The 22,022-nt window shown below is 35.9% G+C and overlaps 1 protein-coding gene across 1 annotated transcript in view; it reads right to left on the reverse strand.

Moving 5' to 3' along the window:
• Positions 1-22,022, reverse strand: part of LOC115209103 (F-box/LRR-repeat protein 20-like) — a 405,157-nt gene that overhangs the window by 289,159 nt on the left and 93,976 nt on the right. Inside the window, exon 2 of the mRNA XM_029777228.2 lies at positions 11,648-11,728. The gene's annotated coding sequence lies outside the window, so the exon portion shown is untranslated. The remainder of the gene's footprint in view (positions 1-11,647; positions 11,729-22,022) is intronic.

A 22,022-nucleotide genomic window follows, 5' to 3' on the forward strand; every position in this document is an offset into this window, starting at 1 on the left:
TGGCACATAAAAACACCATCCAAAGACCCGGCAAGACTAGTCAGGCCATAACCCGTGGCCCCTACCTGGGACGTAGTCAGTCCACCTGTGCATACCTTCCTTCTTATAACACTTGTGAAGACCTGTTGAGGCAAGTATGTGACACTTGTGAAGACCTGTTGAGGCAAGTGTGTGACAGTTGTGAAGACCTGTTGAGGCAAGTGAAAATCAAACCAAATCAAAACAGATGAACATCAATGGAATTTGTATCTTTGTGGTACCAGTGCCGGTGGCACACAAGAAAACCATGCGAACGTGGCCGTAGCCGGTACCGCATCGACTGGCCTCCATGCTGTGGGCACGTAACAAACACCATCCGATCGTGGCCGTTCGCCAGCCTCATCTGGCACTTGTGTCGGTGGCACATAAAAACACCATCCGAGCGTGGCCGTCTGCCAGCCTCGTCTGGCACCTGTGTCGGTGGCACATAAAATCACCCACTACACTCTCGGAGTGGTTGGCGTTAGGAAGGGCATCCAGCTGTAGAAACACTGCCAGATTTGACTGGCCTGGTGCAGCCTTCGGGCTCCCCAGACTCCAGTTGAACCGTCCAACCTATGCTAGCATGGAAAGCGGACGTTAAATGAGGATGATGATGATGATGATGATTATTATAATTATTAAAGTAGTGAGCTGGCAGAACTGTTAGCATGCCAGTCGAAATGCTTAGCAGTATTTCGTCTGTTGCTACATTCTGAGTTCAAATTCTGCTGAGGTCGGCTTTGCCTTTCATCCTTTCAGGGTCAATAAATTAAGTACCTGTGAAACACTGGGGTTGGTGTAATTGACTAGTCCCCTCCACCAAAATTTCATGGCCTTGTGTCTTCAGTATGAAGGATTATTATTATTATTAAGGTGGCAAGCTGGCAGAATTGTTAGCATGATGAGCAATATGCTTAGTGGCATTTTGTCCATCTTTGGGTTCTGAGTTCAAATTCAACTGAGGTTGACTTTACCTTTCATCCTTTTGAGGTCGATAAAATAAGTACCAGTTGAGCACTGGGGTCAATGTACTCAACTTACTCCCTACTCCAAACTGGCTGGCATTGTGCCAAATTTTGAAATCATTATTATTATTGCCATTACTATGTCTTCTATTATGGCCATGGGTCAACCAAAGCTCTGTGGATGAATTTGGATGGAAACTGAAAGAATTTCAGTGTGTGTGTGTGTGGTGTGTGTGTGTGTGTGTGTGTGTGTGTGTGTGTGTGTGTGTGTCCATGTCCTTGTTTTGATATCATGTAAGGGGTGTAAATATGCATCATCATCATCACTTCTTGTCTTTCATGAAAAACATGTCTGGTCATTGGGAATATCACCAACAAACAAATCCTACCTGGCCCATGTGAGCATGGAAAAGTAGAAGCTAAATTTTGATGATGACAATGCTAAATATTCCTGAGACAAGCACAAACCTCAAAACACAACTCTGTAAATCTGATGGATCATTATATACATATCCAAAAATCTATCATCAATATTTTTAACAGAAATTACTTACAGTATCTTCTGGAACACAAGTCAAATTATTTGGACCAAAATTTACAGCTATGAGAGATACAAGACAACTCTGGAGGACTAAAGAATTGTATGTGAAATGCAGCAAGATTTGGAAAAGTAGTGATGGTGAAATATTTACACTACATGTTTAGATTATATATGTCAGCTTGTATGCTGGAAAATACAGCAAAACACAACTATGGCTGTGAGTTGGCTTTGCAGCATTTAATCACTTCTTTATGGTTTGCATTGAAATCCCTCTGGGTTTGATGAAAAAATAAGTAGTTCCAATCCCACAGAGGGTGGATTTAACTGTCTATACTGTTCCCTTCCAAATTTGTAGCTTCGTGCCAAGAGAGAGAAAGAGAGAGATCATTAAAATCATTACTTTTAGGAGAAACTGTCACAAGTTGAATACCTGCCCCTACCAAAAGTATATTTTGTGTGTGTGTGCATATATATATATATATATATATATATATGCTGTGGCACCAGATTCAAACATAAGAAGCAGTGCTGAAAAGCAGATAAAACTAAATGAACTCCCAAAAGGTTAGTTACAAGTTGTGTGAATGTAAATTTTACAAATAAAAAAATGAGTAGTAGTAGTAGTAATAATAATAAGAATAATAATAGTAATAAAAAAACAGAACCAATAAATAAATAAAAAGATATATATAATAATTTTTTTTTTTTAAATAAATAAACAAAAATGGCAGTTTGGGGAATTAGCTGCAATGGCGAAATCTTTAATTCAATCAATAATGCATGTTCTTAGTCAATAGATGTTCTAGTGTCAGGTGAGTATTAACCAAAGTCATTCCATTAGTGTGTTCTTTTTCATATTACACACTAGTGGAAACCTTGGCACACACATTTATGTAGAAACATGTTCATCTTTGTTTAAATCATTGGTTTGTTTCTTAGATTTTGTTGTTGTTGTTTTTGTTTTTTTTGAAGGAGGGGGCTTGTTTTCTTTGGGGTTTTTTTTAGTCCAAATTTTAAGTGCATGGAAAGATAAGTGACAGCTGCACAGTTCAATGTCATCTTATAGTTAATATGCACACACATGTAGCCACAAATACGTAAGAGGAAGGTGTGGATTTGTGTATGATTGTTTTATCCGTATGTGTGCTTGTACTAACATATTCATACAGCAGTTTTTGTAAGACAATACGTATAACATTGAGAGAGCTTCATTTAATTAATTTAAGAATTTAAAAATAAAAAGCTTATTCTCTCCACTTGAATCTCAAATGACTCAACAATAAATGTTTGAATTAAATCCAGGCAAAACGCTGTTACACACACAAGTGCAGAATGCTAGCAGATGACACAGTTTCAGTTTTTCTTTTATAAAGAAAATAAAGCAAAACAGAATGTTATGAAATCCAGTTTAAAATATTTAGTTGCTAAGCTAAATCAAACAGTTACTTTACTATAAAAATATAAAGAATCTGATTTAATAATTATATTCAAAAGGAAAAAGAACCGTTAGCAAGCAGCTATCACACATGATTGACAAGAAGTAGACAATCTGTAAAATACTACCGTTTCAACATTCTCAATCTTTAGTAGTTACTTTTCTTCCAGGCCGAACTCTAAGAAAGATCAAGTAGACAACTAATGACCTTCCAGCACCACCCAGTTATTTGAGCAGAAGGTTTACAGCTGGATGTCCTTTTCTACTAGAAAGTACCTTATTGTGAAAAGAAACTGGTACCTAATTTTCAGTTAGAATGAATTGAGCTAAGAGACTTGCCTAACAACAACAAAAAGCAACTATTGAGTTTCAAATCATGCTCAATGTATCAGAAGTGCAGCCTAGCCTATTCTGCTCTTACAAAATGAACATGTGAAAGGAATATATACTGCTGTGGTTGTGTGATAAGAGGTTTGCTTCCCAACCACATGGTTCTGTGTTCAGTCCCACTTGGGCAAGTGTTTTCTACAATAGCCTTGGACTAACCAAAACCTTGTGAGTGCATTTGGTAGACGAAAGTTCAAAGAAGCTCAATGTGTGTGTGAGTGTGTGTGTGTGCGCACACGTGCATGCACGTGTTTGTGTGTCAATTCACTCTATATAGGATGGTTGGGGTTAGGAAGGGCATCCAGCTGTAAAAACCATGCCAAAACAGACACAGGAGCTTGCTGTAGTCTTCTGGCTAGCCAGCTTCTGTCAAACCATCCAACCCATGCCAGCATGGAAGATGTTAAATGATGATGATAATATATATCTCCATGTGCTTCATTGTGTTTGTCCTCCACCACTACTTGACAACCAATGTTGGTATGTTTACATCCCCGTAACTTAGCGGTTCAGCAACAAAACCAATAGAATAAGACCCAGACTTTTTTTAAATAAGCACTGGGGTTGATTCATTGGACAAGAAATTCTTTAAGGTGGTGCCCGAGCATGATTGCAGTCTAATGAATTTGTTGTTTCAGCTTAACTAAAAACTATTGCATACAAACAGGTGGTATAGTAACGATCCTCATCAGAGAGTAGGGATTGTAGAAATTAACCCAATAAGCTGATAATCTGACAAACAAATCTACTGATCCTGGGCTACAGAGAACAATGAATATATTCTATCCCATCAAAACATCTCCCCTCGCATTCTTATGAAATTTTCCCTTCTGACCCCATTCAGTCCAATCCTCTGTATCACTTCACCTATATCCATTCACCACCTTCACTGTACCATGTATGTTCTGACACATATTCACAATTTCTCTCCCAATCTCTCCATCCCTACCTCTCTCTAAGTCATTCTTTCTCCTTCTCCAACAGGAGTATCCTTGTACCTCTTCTACAGGAAGACACCTATCTCTATCCCTCTAATATTCTTTAACCTTTCATCAACTAGCATGAAACCACCTTCCTCAATAGTACAACCCCCAACCCCACACCATCCCTCAGTTGAAGGGACTATCTTGTCTTGCAAGTTACTTGGTGACCCTGCCAGAGCTGGTTGCATGGGAAAGGCACCCACTCAGTACACTCTGTAAAGTGGTTGGCATTAGGATGGGCATCCATCCATAGAAACCATACCAAAACAGATAATAGAGCTTGGCTTGCCAGATTTTGTCAAACTGTCCAACTAATGCCAGTATGGAAAGTGTGTGTGTGTTTGTGTGTATATGTGCACATGCAAGCACACTATCGGTATGGAATAAAACTTGGGTAGAAAGGATAAGAGAAAAGTGTTTTATGTTCCCAGTAAATATTTTTCTCAAGAATTTGGAAATAATGGAATGCAAATATTACAATCTATGCTTCCAATTACACAATGGATTCAGTAACAGATGTATGTATAGTATTTCATTTTCTTTATGATATGGATATGATATTCATTTTGGAAAATGATCTCAAATCAATCATTTGTTTTTAGAAAACAATTCTCTTATGTGCCATTCATATATATTTAGACAGTTCATATTTTTTAAGACAACATTGATTGAAACTAAAACAAAAAAAAAAGTGCTGTTAATATAGATTTCAACAAAACAGAAGACAAGTACAGTCAGGTGTATCCCTAATACACAAATTGCTATAAGGAATACAAACTAAGGAACTAAGGCTTTATTTCAAAGTAAATTTCATCTAATGTTCGATTAAAATGCTAATTTCAAATGAAAATGGTTTGAAACACATTTTCCCTACTAATATTTGTCCTCTTATTCCTTTTTGCCTTGTTTTCCTTCTTAATAAATTCAAATGAGTATAAGATGACACAATAAATATAAATTTCAGAAACATCTTCCCTTAAGAAATAGAGCTAAAAATGATGATACCACATGGCATAGATTAATTGAGGGATATGCTTCACTACTTCAACCATAAATCAATTTCTAATGATTTACGATAACATAATACATGATATAAACAGTTAACGCAAACAAAATATAGCTCATATATGAGATTTTAAACCCAATATTTTCTCTAAATCAACAAGTCATTAATTTCTTCGTAGGTTTCATAAATTGCAAAATCTATATAAAAAGTACATCTATTCAAAAATTTGTTTATATATTCCCTCTTTCCCCCATCCTATTAAGAGTTGAATAAATATGAAACTTGAGTATTTACAATTATGGCTTAAAACAAATTGTTACAAGACGTCTTTAATGTTCCTAATATCAGTGAATCCCATCAGAGACTTCCACATTATTCATCAATGGAAACTTGATAACAAATAAATACCTGGCAATCCTAAATACAATTCTCAATGGAATGCCATCCTTTATATCTAGGATGGTACACTTCCGACACTCACAGGCACTCAAAACAAAGCCATGTATTAAGTTAATAAAATGTAAACTTCTAATCTGTTGTTCACCATCATACAGTATTGTCTCTCTATCATCATGATTTTCTTGCTGTCATGGGTTGGATGGGTCAAACAGCATCTCACCATGATTTTAATGGACAAACATGAAGACACTCTCTTAAAAAATACAAGTGAAATTTTATCGTCCCCTATTCCTTGTTAATAAGAAAACAAAGCAGAGTTTGTGAGGTATACTTGCCATCTCAATATGGCTAACCACTAAGGGTGGGTGTTACTGTAGCTTGTAGTCCCAGGAGAACATCGTCTCCAGCTGGCTTTAGGCACACTTTCTGTGCCCTTATGGTATTTGCAAAGGGAGGTCATCCTTCCTTTGTCAACCTAAGTGATACGCACAGACTGCAGCTTCTAGGTTTTGACCTGTCATCAGCGTACGACAATCACCGGTTTTCGATGAAAGGGGTCCCAATGCAAATACTTATATGGTTTTTCCAGTAACTTTTCGTCACTGATCTTGAAAAACTGTATGCAAGCAATAATAAATCTCTGAACGAGATATAAACTGTACGACAATGTGAGGTATACTTGCCATCTCAATATGGCTAACCACTAAGGGTTACCTACAGTAACACCCACCCTTAGTGGTTAGCCATATTGAGATGGCAAGTATACTTCACATTGTCGTGCAGTTACTGTTTATACCTCGTTCAGAGATTTATTATTGAAAGCAGAGTTTGCAGCCATCTAATTCTTTCTTTATCATGGCATTAAACAAATTTAAAAGTTCTAAGCTCAAAATAAATAACATATACACAAATATCCTCACAACTCCCCCCTCCCCATGATAAACACTACACTAGAACAAGTAGCAGCATAAAACGTAGACCAACTTCTAGTGAATGTCTTTATAAACATGAGAATTTGGTCAAGAGCTAAATTTTATAAGCTAGTGTATAGCAAAAGAAAGATAACTACTTCACTATTGTGCATATTTTGTAATAAGATATTGTATCTATACAACATCTTATAAACCTTGATCAAAGTAAAACCATTATAAAATCTGTGACTATCAAAGGAAGAAAATTTTGAAAAGATCATGTATTTTATGTTGTGTTCTAAAGTGTGGCACATAATTTCATATTGCTCAGTATTAAATGGGCACCAACCAGCTGCTAATGCAACCCTCTCTCTCTCTCTCCAGCTTAAGGCTAAGTTTTTGGATACAAATGCTCAACATTCTGCAAAATTGATGGTGGGAGAGCTGAGAGGGTGTCTATTACATTGTGATTACACAAGCATTTAAAACAATTAGTGATAGCATGGTACAAGCTACTTGTAGGTGATGGCTAAGTTTTGTGACACACTCAGGTGATGATTAGTGCCAAGGAGAGAATCTGGCCATAGGAAATCTAAATCTGCCTTGACAAATTTTGACTAATTCATACATGTATGGAAAAATAGATGTTAAAACATCAATGGTGTGTGTGAGTAGTGGTCCAGCAAGGCCATAGTCAAATGACTGAAACAAGAATATACATTATCAAAATCGATCAACATCAATGGAAATTGTAGCTGTGATACCAGTGTCGGTGGCACATAAGAGAACCATCTGAACGTGGCCATTGCCAATGCCACCCCGACTGGCCTCCGTGCTGGTGGCACTAAAAAGCACCACCCGATCATGGCTGTTTGCCAGCCTCATCTGACACTTCTGCCGGTGACACATAAAAAGCACCCACTACACTCTCGGAGTGGTTAGTGTTAGGAAGAGCATCCAACCGTAGAAACATTGCAAAATCAGACTGGGCCTGGTGCAGCCTTCTGGCTTCCCAGACCCCAGTTGAACCGTCCAACTCATGCTAGCATGGAAAGCGGACGCTAAGCGATGATGATGATATTACACACAAACACATATATATACATATATAGATGTCCTAACATTATGTAAACTTTGTGATCATAAAAATCTTGTGGGTAAAAAGTGTTCTGTAACATGAATCGAATTTAATCGGTTCATATGCTTGTACCATGAGAGTCTGTGAGAATAGGTTTTGCTTATCAGAACTCAATATTTTGACAAGATTTCCAGGAGTGCATTGCATCCATAGGCAAGGAATGTTTGTGTGCATGTGTTTCTGCCCATACAAACAAACAATGTATATATGTGTGTGTGTGTGTGTATATATATATATATATATATATATATATATATATAGTCCCTAGCAAACAGATTAAAATTAAGAAATCCATTGGCTGTATACCAATCTTCTTATATTTTTAATTTAGGTAGTATAAGCAGAAGCCTGTTTGCCAAATATGAATAGGTTACACTGACAATCTGAAAGGACACTCATCAATTCAATATAAATACAATGAACTGCAAGTGTATACTGCAAGAAGTAACAGACTTCACATCAATCAAGCCAGTATTTCCCTAGAAGTGAATTTTTATTTTTTTATTACAACTGCAAATAGTCAGCAGGAACTGTTCCCATACTGTTAATTGAGTGGGTGCAAATGGGGGGGGGGTCCATAGCAATACACAAACACAGTGAAAACCCAGAATTGTAAACCAATAATTCTTTCATGTGCTGCCCAAATATAGAAAATGTAAATCAGCCAGCCCCCAATGGAGTTCTCAGAGAACAGTAAACTTCAAAAAATGAAAAGCTCCAATGTAAACAGGAACAGAATATTAAGCCAAATCAATTATCACAAAATTCAGTTGAATCATAACAGGGCTACTCTGCAGTATTTCACTCAAAAAGAGAATATCTCGAAAACCTATTTTATGCTGAAATTATCAATAAATGTCTCCAAAAATGAAAAATGATAAATCTTTACATACATTCATAAGAATAAGGTTGACAGAGAAGTATAGGTTGATAGAAGTAACTTTTATTTCTCTATCAAGAACCAAAAGAAACAATCATGAAGAATATTCCAGAATTAAACTTTGGGTGCAGAAGATGGGGATTTTTTTTTACAAAGATTCTGGTGCATAGTTATGTGGCTGAGAAGTTTGCCTCTGAGCTACATGGTCTTGGGTTCAATCCCACTGCATGGTAATTCGGGCAAGCGTCTTCAAATAAAGCCTTGTGAATATATTTAATAGATGGAAACTGAAAGAAGCTTGTGTGTGTGTGCATGCAGATGTATGTATGTGTACACACACACATACACACACACATGTATCTATGTGTGAGCATGTTTATGTTTGTGTCTCTGTTTTGACGTTGTGTGGTTGTTGTAAATGAACATCATTCATTTCCAATATTCTATGGAAACATGTCTGGAAAAATATTATCTTGCCTGGAATCAGGTAAGGGTTGGCAATTGTCTGACCCAATCAAGCATGAAGAAATGGACATTAAAACAATGATGATGATGACGACGAGATACACATGCTCAGATTCAATTACTAAACTCCTAGCTATATGGCTACAACTTCAACTCTTACTGTAGCTGTTATGTAAGACCCATATCCGCTGCAGTTATTGACCAATGAAAAATAGGATCCATTCTTTCTTCACAGTTGAAGGATCAACAGTTGGAACAATAGCCAGATGAATATAAAGCAACAAAAATAAAATGTCCTCAGAAAACATAAAAACATGTAAAAAAAAAAAAAATTACTAGAAATTTTTTTTTTTTAAGTTTGTTATATTGTAAATGTTAGCTATCTAACATGTAAACTTACACCAAAAAAAAGTATGTGCATGATTAAAAAGCAAGAAAATTCATAAATAGGTGGTGTTAGGAAGGGCATTCAGCTGTAAAAACCATGACAAAATAGATACAGTAGCCTGGTGTAGCCTTCTACCTGGCTGGCTCCTCTCAAACCATCCAACCCATGCCAGTATGGAAGACAAGTGTTAAAATGATGATGGCTGAGTTGCTAGTGTCTAGAAAAGAATCCTTCTAGTAAATCATCAGCAGCAGTTAGTGTCTGTATTCCATCAGCAGCAGTTAGTGTCTGTATTGGACATTTTGATAGGATCTCACAGATCAGAGAACTATGCTGAGCTCCAATGTCTGCTTTGGTTTGGTTTCTATGGCTGAAAGCTCCTCCTAATGCCAGCCACTTTAGAGTGTATAAATAATCAATGTCAATTAGTGAATTATTTATAAAGAAATAACAACTTAGAGTATCTTCACTGCAATATGCAAAAAAAAAACATGCCATCATCTTCTGCATTTACATTGATGCTGTTTCACTCAAATCTACCACTCTTTGAAGTGTTCCTTTCAAAAATGATGAAAATTATAAAGCATCTGTTGAACAGCAACCCACACACACATATAACATGTAATACAAAGATTACAAAATTAGACAAATATAAGTCAAATTCTAATGTATTAAAGGAATCTACACTTAAAAGTAAGAGACAATCGAAGAACATCCTGGAATAATTCCATTTTCCATTTAAAGAAAAAGGCTTAGATCCACAGTAAAATCAATTTCTAAGGAGTTCGTGCTGAAGATATTGTACATTAAGCAATTCCAAGCAAAAATGCAGTGAGACAGGGCTCAACTGACTTAACTATGCTATTACAAAAAACAATTATTCATTTTCTTTAAATTATTCTTTCCTTGTTATTATGAGTAAGGATTGCTTTTTTTGTTTTCTAACATACATTTCTAAAATTTCTTTCTATCATTTTTACATCCAAAAAAAAATATCAACGCAAAATTTTCAAATTATTTAATCCTTTAACATTTAAACCAGCCATATCCAGCTCAAATATTTACCTATTGTATGTTTAAACTGACCAGATCTGGCCTCTCACACCTACCCTACAATGTCATTCTCAAGATTAATCAATCACACCATCAAAATCTTGAAAAGCACAACATTTGACAGAGTAATCTGAATGCTAACAGGTTATGGAAACATTTTAGGAAATATTGCCAACAGAGAGATACTTTACCAGCAGTTGTTACTTTGATATATTCCAATGGAGTGCTACTATATGCTTGGATAGAAAAGACTGAAGCCATCTCAGAACATCTTCAAAGATGACAATGTAACATTATCTGAGTTGATGCTACTTGAAAATAGTTGCAGAGTTGACGTAACTAATGTGGAGATGCTAGTCAATATCTCAGAGATAAGTTACAAATTTCAACCATCAGCTCATTGTTAAGGCTTCTCTAACAACAACACATCTATGCAGTAGTTTCAATTCACTATATACAATAAAATGGTTTGATTCCAAACCATTCACATTAGTAAAATAAGAAAAGCTTCCTTTTATGCCCTAGGCATGGTTGTACTGTAAGATGGTTGCTCCCCAAGCACATTGTTTCAGGTTCAATCTCACTGCATGGCACCTTGGGTGAGTTTCACTCAAGCTGATCAAAGAGTGGATTTGGTAGACAGAAATAGGAAGAAGCCCATTACATTATGTATTGTTGTCCCCCACCACTACATGATAACTGGTGTTGGTTTCTTGGCAGTTAAACAAAAGAGATTAATAGAATAAATAAACCCATCAAGACAATGCTCCAGCATGGCTGCAGTCAAGTGGCTGAAACAAATATAAAAAGGTAGAAAAACCAACATTTTAATTTTTTTTTTCTTTTCTTTTCAACCATATTTCACTTTTACTTCACTCATATTTTAAACATGAAGGGATAATCCACTATCATATTTCTTACTACAGTCTAGGAAACAGATCTTTTCAACTGATAAGATGAGTGTTTTTGTTACATTTTAAGAGTTCTTCAAAATTCGTCAAACTGATCATTAGCGACTGAAAGCTAAACAATCATACATCAAAAAGTTGTTTTTATTTTTAAATGTAGTACTCACCAATTCCAGCATATTTGATAAAAGATGTCCTTCCATGCAATAAATGCTACCCATAGTATAACTATCACAGACTATAAATCACTGCAAGTAAAAATGAAAACTCAATTAAACAAAAGTCAAATAAAAATCAATAACAAAGTATTTAGTACCCTACCCTGCCTACATATACGAGTGTGTGTGTGAATTTTTCAAATATGTATTAAAAAAGGAAATGTACGGCTGTTATACACACACATATACATGTGTACACACACACACACACCTAGAAATTAAATTATGAAAGCTCAATGTCAAACCTAGAACAAAAATATGCATGATGACTGAAAATTTTTAAAAAATATCTTCACAAATTTTTCAAACTTTGGTGGGGGGGATATATATGCTCTTTCTATTACTAAACATGGGTTGACAATTGTTTCTGCATAAGAGACTGTATGCCTCCAATAATTTGAGTAATTTTTACTCATTTCAAATGGTCATTGACTTGTTACATCCACCTAGGAAGGAGGTTATATTTTCAGTGGCGTTGGTCTGTCTGTCTGTCTGTCTGTGTGCAAAATAACTCAAAAAGTTGTGAACGGTATTTGATGAAACTTGCAGAAAAAGTTGGTAATGACACAAAAAACAGATGATGAAATTTTGGTAGTGATCCAGGAATTTTTATGGATTCTTGAAGGAGTTTTCATTTGTTTTATTTACTTTACATGAAGTATTAGTTATGTTCTTTGATTATCTCCCTTGAAAACATATCGTTTCCGCGTAACCTATGATGGTGTTGCTGTTTCCAAAGTTTATTTTCATTTTCCCCATGCCATCCGTCCACTACAGAAATGTTCAAGTTGTATCACAACACTATGACAGAACTATTTCACCTCAATTGGCCCTGCTCTCTTCAACATCGTGCCAGACACACATAAAGGAAGAAAGTGACTTCCTGGCATTCAAACAATCTCTAGATGATTACTCACAACAAATACCAGATAAACCACCCACACCCAGATGTGTCTCTGAAAATAATAACCCTCTGCTTGAATGGGCTACAGTTCCCCAGAGCTGACTGTGTATCTCTTCCAGGTGATGCTATTAAATTAGACATGGCCTGAGTCAACTTCGGCCGAAACTTATCTAAGTAATCTAATCTATGCTGTAACCTTTTAATCAAAGCATAGCAACGTGGGTAGAGGCTGATATCTTAACATTTCTGATGGTCTTAAGTATAAAAAAAATTATTAAAGATTTATATAGAACTACATTCAAAGTATGTCTATGAGCTATTGTGTTTAGACCTGGTTTCTATCCTCAAATTGTTCAGTTTTGTAGATGCAACTTTTTTTTTTTTTTTAATAAAGCACTCTGAAATTAGAAAAATCAAAAATCTGCAACAATCTCGGTCCCATGAGTATCGGATAATGGATTTTCAACTGTGTAAAGATACTGATTGTGGTGATCGTAGTTTTGACGGTGATTGTGGTGAAAACAGATACAGTGTTTATGATGACGATGGTCGAGATAAGTATGGGAGGAGGATAAAACAGTATTGGTGGTTATAATGGTGACAGGAACGGAGTGATGTATGATGCTGAGGTGATGGTGGTAACAGTGGTGTTGATGATAGTGTTAGTTATGTGATGGTGGTATTGTAGTGGTTATACTGGTTGTGGTGGTGAAAGTGACTGTCAAGGTAACCATCATAATAATGGTGATGGCAGTGTATGTGGTTGAAGCGGAAGCAATGACAATGCTTCTGATGATGATGGTGGTTGTGGTGGTGGTGATAGTGGTAGGATAGTTGTGGAGCTGATTATGATATGATGGTGGTGGTGGTCGTCGTCGTAGTGCTGCTCCTGCTGGTTTGGCGGAGGTCTGCGCTCTCCGAGTGCTTTTCTAGTTATCATTATCCTTATTATCATTATTGTCCACAACTATATTCAATCATAGACATTGGGTAAACCTCAAGTAATATCAGTAATGTGATCAGTGTATTTATTTTGCCAAATGCAAATTAGATATGACTTGCCAACTACTTCTTAAAATTTTGCTTTTAAACAATCTTACAGCATCACCCCCAACCCCCAGCCAGTGCATATTGAATGAACAAATTTCAATAACTTTACATATGAAGCAAAATGGCCAAGTAGATAACAAGTTCAAATCTGCTGCTTGCATTTCATTGTGTTTGTGACCAGAACACATTATTCTGCATTATCTCCATTATCTCAGTTCATTTCTTGGCATTTCCATCACCCTCACATACTTCTGACTTCATCCCTGGCAGTGTACATCTCTCTCTTCCCCCCCCCCACTTCCCACACACATAACATCATCTTTGTTTCCATCTATTACCTTTCTGACCCACACCTACTTCCTCCACCTTCCCCACCAATTCACATTCATGACTGACCATGCTTCCACCCATGTTCACCACTCACTGCATTCCCCTCCATCCCCATCTCCATCCACCTGCCACTCACCTCTCACAGTGCTGTAGACTGACCCAGTCACTTATATTCACCTTCCTGTAACTGAAGGGTATGCTATGGCACATCTTCACCACCATCCTCTTTTTTCTTCTTGAAGTAACCATGTAACTTCCTATTCCTCTCCCTCTATAGATACCTATTCCTCTCCTTCTATTATACTTTCACTTCTCAACATCTGGCACAAAGCCACCGCTATCAGTACTATATTCCCCTCAGTTGAGAGGTCTTACAAGTTACCCACTAGTGCTAGTACCATATTAAAAAAACACCTGGTACACACTGAAATGGTTGGTATTAGGAAGAATATCCAGCAACAACAAAAAAATGCTAAAGCAGATATTTCAGTGTTGTTCTCTGGCTCACCAGCCCATCAAACCATCCATGCCAGCACAGAAAAAGGATAGATGATGATGAGGAGGAGGAAGAGGATGATGATGATGATGATGATGTTGACCTCCATTTGTGCAAGTTGTAAGGAATAGTACAAAATCTTTTAAGAATGTTACATGTAACAGACTTTCTTCCAGTGGGAGGTGAAGATATATATTTCTCACTGACTACTTACCAGTAAACAAGAGCTAACAACTAGTTTTCAATGGATTTCTCTGAATTGAGGAGACATTCAGAGCAGATAGGCACTGTAGGAGCTTCCCTCAATCAAGAAGTGAGAATTTCATTTTCTGGATGACATCCTGAGATAAGTAGATTAATATACTGATAGGATTGCCAAGAGAGCCACTACACGGTCATTTAACTTGCAAGAAATAGCATTGAAATTTGTCAGATTACACTATATCATTAAATAATGGTTACCTGATATAAAAAAAGATTGGAAACAGAAGTTGATTGATTTACGGTTTCATATTAAAATATGTCATGTACAAAATGATAGCTTCCAAATCCTGTTTTCTGACTGGGTGAAAATTATCAAACTTAAAACCTCTATAACTATTTTTTTAAAAATTTTCTGGAGAAAGTGAAATATCTCCTGAGCTTGGAAAACTACATTACTGTACCAAATTTTTAAATTTTCAATAAACTTCGAACTTTCTAAAATTGGCAGCCAAACTGTAAAGATCCAAATTGCGTTTATTTTCAAGATGACATCCTGGGATAAGTAGATTAATACACTTTACACAATTCTGATAGGAGTTGCCAAGAGAGCCACTACATGGTCACTTAACTTGCAAGAAATAGCAGTCAAATTTCTGTCAAATTACACCATATCATATTAAATAATAGTTACCTGATATATAAAAAAAGATTGGATTGTCATGGCTGGAATACTGTGATCAAAGGTCAGCTTGACCAGAGCTAAACAGGAGCTAAATACCACCTCCTCCCATTCGAACAGAGAGCCATTGAGAAAAAAGAGAAACTCTACATAGTTGCTTGGCCTGGTGAAAATAGCAACCAAATTTCTTGCAAATCACTTTACTATCTTAAAAAAAAAAAAGTTATATTTCCATAGAATGGTCCTAGACCCTCCTAGTCTGAATAAAAGACATTGTCACAAGTGAAGAATATGATTATAAATCTGTTTGATCAGGGCTGGCCTGGGACACTAAAGACTAATAACAACAACAATAGTCCTTATTGGATCAAGATTTTGAAGTCATGATCTTGCAGACTGTATTCCAATACCTTAATCCCAGACAAAGCTTTCAACTATTGTTGTCAAACATTTGTCAGAAAGAAAGAAAGCAAGAAGGAAGACAACAGAGAGAAAGATTGCGTAAAATAGCAAAGGGAGAATTCATAGCTCACAAATACAAAAGGAAAAATGATGTAATATGTAGAAGATAGCAAATAACAGGGTGGTGGGAAAAGGGACAGCCACTAGATATCAGTGTCTAGAGTAGATTACTTAATATGCTAAGCTACCAACAGAATATGAATGTCTGGCTAAAAGGAAATGAAATATCCAAAGTTGGAATGTCTTGAAAATAATAAGAGAAGAAAAAAATTCAAATTCATATGTCATTCCCAGTAACACAGGCAGGAAATGACATAACCTATAACCATCAAAATAACACATATCTCTTACTACCATGTTCACACACACACAAACACATATACACACACACATACATTGCATCCATGTGTGTAAACACAAGAGGATATACACATATATTTACATGTTTGTTATCAGTGTATTCATATATGTGCACATATAGAAGTGTGTGTGTGTGTGTGTGTGTGAGTATATATATATATATTTGTGTGTGTATGTGCCACCTATCTTAAAAATGAAAAAAATATACTAAAAACATTAGTCATTTATTGGAAACTTTTGGGGGGTTTTTTTTCCTCATTTTTAAAGTAGATTTCCACTTTAACTAGAACACAATAAAATCATTAAACAGTTTGACAAATGAAATTAAACAAGAGTATTATATAATCCAAACAGAACCACAAAAACAAAAAAGAGAAAAGGCTGAACAGTTAGAATACAAAACTTCCATTCTATCTAATGTCTAATATTTAATAAGCAAAAAATACAATTACATTGTGAGTTTTGAAGTATGAAATTTTAAAAAAATATATATAAAAATAATTAATTTTTGACACTTTAGTTGTTTTCTTCTATGGATGTCAGTTAATATAATAATAATTTGAAATAAAATTCTTCTGAATTTGCTCATACTTCAGAGTGTGACCTAAAGTTGTGACCAAATAGCCCAACAAGCTCAAGGACTGATAACTTCATAGCCACACTGGATGCAATGCTGTTGAGCCCCAGGTCAATGCTGATCAAACAGACTTATGATCAAAAGAATTCCAGTTATGACCATATCTTAATATAGTCTGTAAGATTATATTGTCTATGTGTCCTTTCCCAAAACAGTAGCATGAAATTTGAAAGAGATTTAGCTAACCATGAAGAGGGATCCCAAGCTCCAGAAGCATTTTGTTGTAACCTGGAGTATGAAACAAGCACTTGCAATAAGTCTTTACATTTCATTTAACCTAGCTATCAGAGACAGATACCAGAGAAATGTTATCTCCAGCACATTTATTGTGTGACATTCTATCCAAAATCTACATTTGTTTCATATACTTAGACCTATCAAACAGCCTGGAGCAAAAAAAAAAATAATAATAATAACTTGACATCATGGTTCCAATTAATTTCTTCAAAGACGGATCAGTAAATTTACCAAACCAAGATGAAGTATGAGCTATTTGCCTATATAGGTTCAGATATGGCTGTGTAGCTAGAAACCCACTTTACAACCATCAGGTTTCAACTCTGATAAATTGCCCAGCACCTTGGGCAAGTGTCTTCTATAGTTTCAAGCATACATTTAATACTATATCAACCAATAAGGGCTTTTGTTTTTTTTGGTTTTCCTTTTAGTACCTATGCAGGTCCCTCTGAAGAAACCTGCTGATACCCCCACCCTAATTTCGTTATTGCCCACAAGGGGCTAAACATAGAGGGGACAAACAAGGACAGACAAAGGGATTAAGTCGATTACATTGACCCCAGTGTGTAACTGGTACTTAATTTATCGACCTCAAAAGGATGAAAGGCAAAATCGACCGTGGTGGAATTTGAACTCAAAACGTAATGGCAGACGAAATACCACTAAGCATTTTGGCTGGCATGCTAATGTTTCTGTCAACTTGCTGATACCCCCACACAGTGATCCCCTTGTGCCCAAGCATGGAAAGGTGGAGAGCTGATCCCCATCCACCTACCCCAGGGCTCATAGTCCTGTGAACTGCATAGTGACATGAATAGTGCAGGTGACATGAAAAAAAAAAAGCACCCAATTGATGTTATGAAGTGGTTGGTGTTAGGATAAAAACCATACCAACACAGATACTGTTGCTTAATGCAGTCCTTAGATACATCAGTTCCTGTTAAACCATCCAATTCATGCCAGCATGGGACATGGGCATATGGTGATGATGACTACAGCTTCCATAGTTAGAAAGAGAGGGAAGAGAGAGAAACTGCAACACATGTTACTTTTCCGTGAGCTTCATGGGTAAATTATCGCAACTGCTTTTCTAAATGACATTCAGCTTTATCATGGTAGATGAGGCCAGGCCAAGTTGCTTTTATTCTCATTATTGAATTACAATCCTTGTTCACAGTGAGTTTTGTTACTGTATTTGTATTGAAATACATTGCCTTTGTTTCAATTAATTTGTAAAATAATGAAGAATTTATTAAAAATAACTGTTGTTATTAAGTTGGTGCTTGAAACAAATTAATGTGGAATTTTGATGAAAAGTTTTAATTTGGATCACTTTAATATGGTGAATTTGTATCATAGAAACTATGGGTAACCTCAGGCTGGTTATTATCAAAAGGGTTAAATTTGCACATTGAATATATTTAAGTTATGCTCTGACTGGATACTTCCCATAAAAACCTATGTAATTTGCGCACCTGGGTAATTTACGCAGGTGATTTTCAGGACAAAATTTATTTTAAAAAAAAGCTTCAACTCATGTAAAATTCACACCCAAAAGTCTTCGGAATTTCCAATATGGCCACTGGGGAAAAGAGATTTTCAGTTTAGTTGTATCTAGCATAATTTCACTTATGATTTATTTCATTAAATTTTCATTAGATAAAAATAATTTTGGTTTAACAGGTATCACATTAAAAGCTATTAAATTACAAAGTCTTTGTGCTGTTTATAATAATACTAGCTGACCCTGTGCCGTCAAAAATGACAGCTAATTGTAGTATTTTATATATAAATATGGATGGTAAGTCAAATTAATACACTTGTCGATGTTATCTAGTGATTGTCTTTTGAGATGTGACATCAATCATTGTTTGTTACTGAAAGAACGCTGGTTCACACACATAAATATTCACATACTTCACTTGTACACGCACACATATGCACACATACACAGAGTTGAAACGCTGTTCATCTACCACCCCTTCCTTTCTCATTCATATGTTGTGACAGAGAAAAACACAAGTGTATTATTATAGTAGAAGATGGCCCGGACTGTGATTACCAGCATGAATGTCAGGCCTCAAAAAGTAGTTAACAATTTAATCATTTTAGTAAATTTATACAGGAAAAATAAGCTTATACTGTCCAGCAAAAATAAATTATATTTAAGCCCTTATTTTTTCTGTAAAACCTATTCTGAGACTAGATGAATCAACTTCCGGTATGAATGTTTAAGTTTTGTATGTCTTCTTTCAATAGAAAAATATCTAAAAAAATTCTACAAACGATCTAATGTAATTTACACACCAACTTAGGTTTATTTTTATTTTTGTGGGGGAAAAAAATGCATAAATTACATGGGTTTTTATGGTAGCATTAAAGCTTACAGCAGAGTTATATAAGTAACAAGTAGCTATGCTTGACTGGACAAAAGACAAAGTCTGCCACCCACAGACACAGACTTCCTGGTGTGACAGCCTTTTATGCATTTCTTTCAACTCAATTTCATATACAAGGTTTGAGTCAACTCAAGCTTGTGGTGGAAGACACTTAGCCAATGTGCTGTGTAGTGTGCATGGCACCTATGGCAAGTGCCTTCTACTATATAGCTTCGGGCCAACAAAGCCTTGTGAGTGGATTTGGTAGACAGAAACTGAAAGAAGCCGCGTGCGCATGCGTGCGTGCGTGCGTGTGTGTGTATATGTAATACATCTATATATCTGTATGTGAGTGTTTTTATGTTTGTTTGTTCCCTACCACTGTTTGATAACCAGTGTTAGCATGTTTATGTCACCCATAAATTGGCAGTTTGGTGAAAAGAGACTGATAGAATAAGTGGCAGGCTTTAAAAAAAAAAAGCCCTGGGGTTGATTTGTTCAACTAAAACCCTTCATGGCCACAGTCAAATGACAGAAACAAGTAAAAGATAAAAGATAGAACTACACAGGCATGAAGCAAAACTTCTTTAACATTAGGGCCATGTGTACACCTACAATATTTAGATTACCACCACAATTTCTCTCTCCCAGTCTGTTTTTTGTTAAGGAAGCTGGCTACTACACCTGATCTTTGCACACAAATACAAGTCTAAATAAAATTCAGAAGGCTTTATAGTGTACAAACAAGACCAGGGTTATAATCAATGATAGAATAAACATGAGTGAGACTAAAGTCTTAATCAGCAACAGAGTAAACATGAATGAGATTAAAGCCATCATCAGTGATAGACTATACATGAATGAGATTAAAATCAACAGTGATATATATTTTCTTTCCTTTTAAGAACAGGTGCAGGAGTTGTGTGGTAAGATGTTTGCTTCTCAAAAACATGGTTCCATGTTCAGGCTCATTGCATGGCACCTTGGGCTGTGTCTTTTACTAAAGCAATGGGCTGACCAAAGCTTTGTGAGCAGATTTGCTAAATGGGAACTGAAAGAAGCCTGTTGTGCATGCATATATAAATTTGTATACACACACACAATTACTGGGGTACTTTTGTTCAACAAAAAACCCCTTCAAGGTGGTGCCCAGCATCACTTCACCACAATGACTGGAACAGGTAAATCATTACTAAAATTGGTATTATAATTTCAAGATATGGAGAGCTTTATAATTCACTCAACTATATTGCATATGTAAGAATGCCAACCAGAGACAGATTACTCTGCTCAACAAGACAAATCAATGCAAGACCCTCTACATAATTGCTTGACCTACTAGAAACAACAGCCATTAATAGCAGTTCTTCATTCAACATGGTTCCCCAACCTGTAAGAATGAGATGCAACACCTAATTTATTCATCATCTTGTGACTGGTGCAAACAATCACTGTGATATTATTCCGGACCCAGGATTTTCTTGTCTGTCTCTTCTTTGCCTTCCTTCAACAGTCTTGTGGAGAATGGTTTTGGACAGGGAGTACCACATTGAAATGCCAAGAGCTTATGTGGTGCATCTCTGTACTACATATGCTTTTGGCATTTCACTGTAGCAAGGAATGACATTTTGTCCTACAAAATTGTTTGCCTTGTGCTCTGTGTATAAGATGCATAGCAGCCTTCCATAACAGTTGCATTTGAACATCTCTATTCATTGTTTTTTATCAGCTATGAATGTCCAATTTTCACATCCAGACAATAAAACTGAAGTCATTTTCATCTGAATGAACTGAAGCAACATGAAATAAAAGGTCTTGTCCAAGGACACAATGTACAAACCACTTCAGTAACTGAATCCATGACCTTACAATAAATTGTGAGTTGAACAGCTAAACCACTAGGCTATGAACATTCACTAAATAAACAAATAAACAAACAGTGAATAAATAAAATATAATGATACACATAGCGTTTACATAACATTTTTCTAACCATACACAAAAGCAGTCCAGTAGAAATGCTTTCCTAGACAAGCGTTATGCTACTTTAGTTTGCTAGCATGGAGTGTTGAGAGATTCTCAAGTGAAACCTGTTCCTCTCAATAGCAACTCAACAGCAAATATTAGGGTTAAGTGGTTATAAAAAAAATTACATTGTGCATGTAAGTTCTTGTGCATTATTATTATAATCATCATAAAAAGATTATGTCATTAGTTTGTAACTATGCTGTTTTCTAGGTTATTTAAAAATTATTTTTAAAATAGGTCAATTTTACTGGTTCATCATTAGCAAGACTGGTGAGTTTATAGTGAGATAAGCCTTAAGACAAGCATAGTGCTATTTTGTTGCTCAGGACATAAAAGAATTCTAAAAAGTAACTGAGATTTCCTATGAAGTTAACCAATATTTCATAGAAATTTAAGAAGAACTTTGACACAATCCTTTATAGAATGAGAAAATTTACTTTTAGCAGCATCACTTCGCAAAAGCACAAGCAAAAATACACTCTCACACAGATAAAACATACTTACGCACACACACATACATATATTGTACACAAAAACACATGCTCGCATACAAAGAAAC

This window comes from Octopus sinensis, linkage group LG3 (assembly GCF_006345805.1).
Source record: "Octopus sinensis linkage group LG3, ASM634580v1, whole genome shotgun sequence".
NCBI lineage: Eukaryota > Metazoa > Mollusca > Cephalopoda > Octopoda > Octopodidae > Octopus > Octopus sinensis.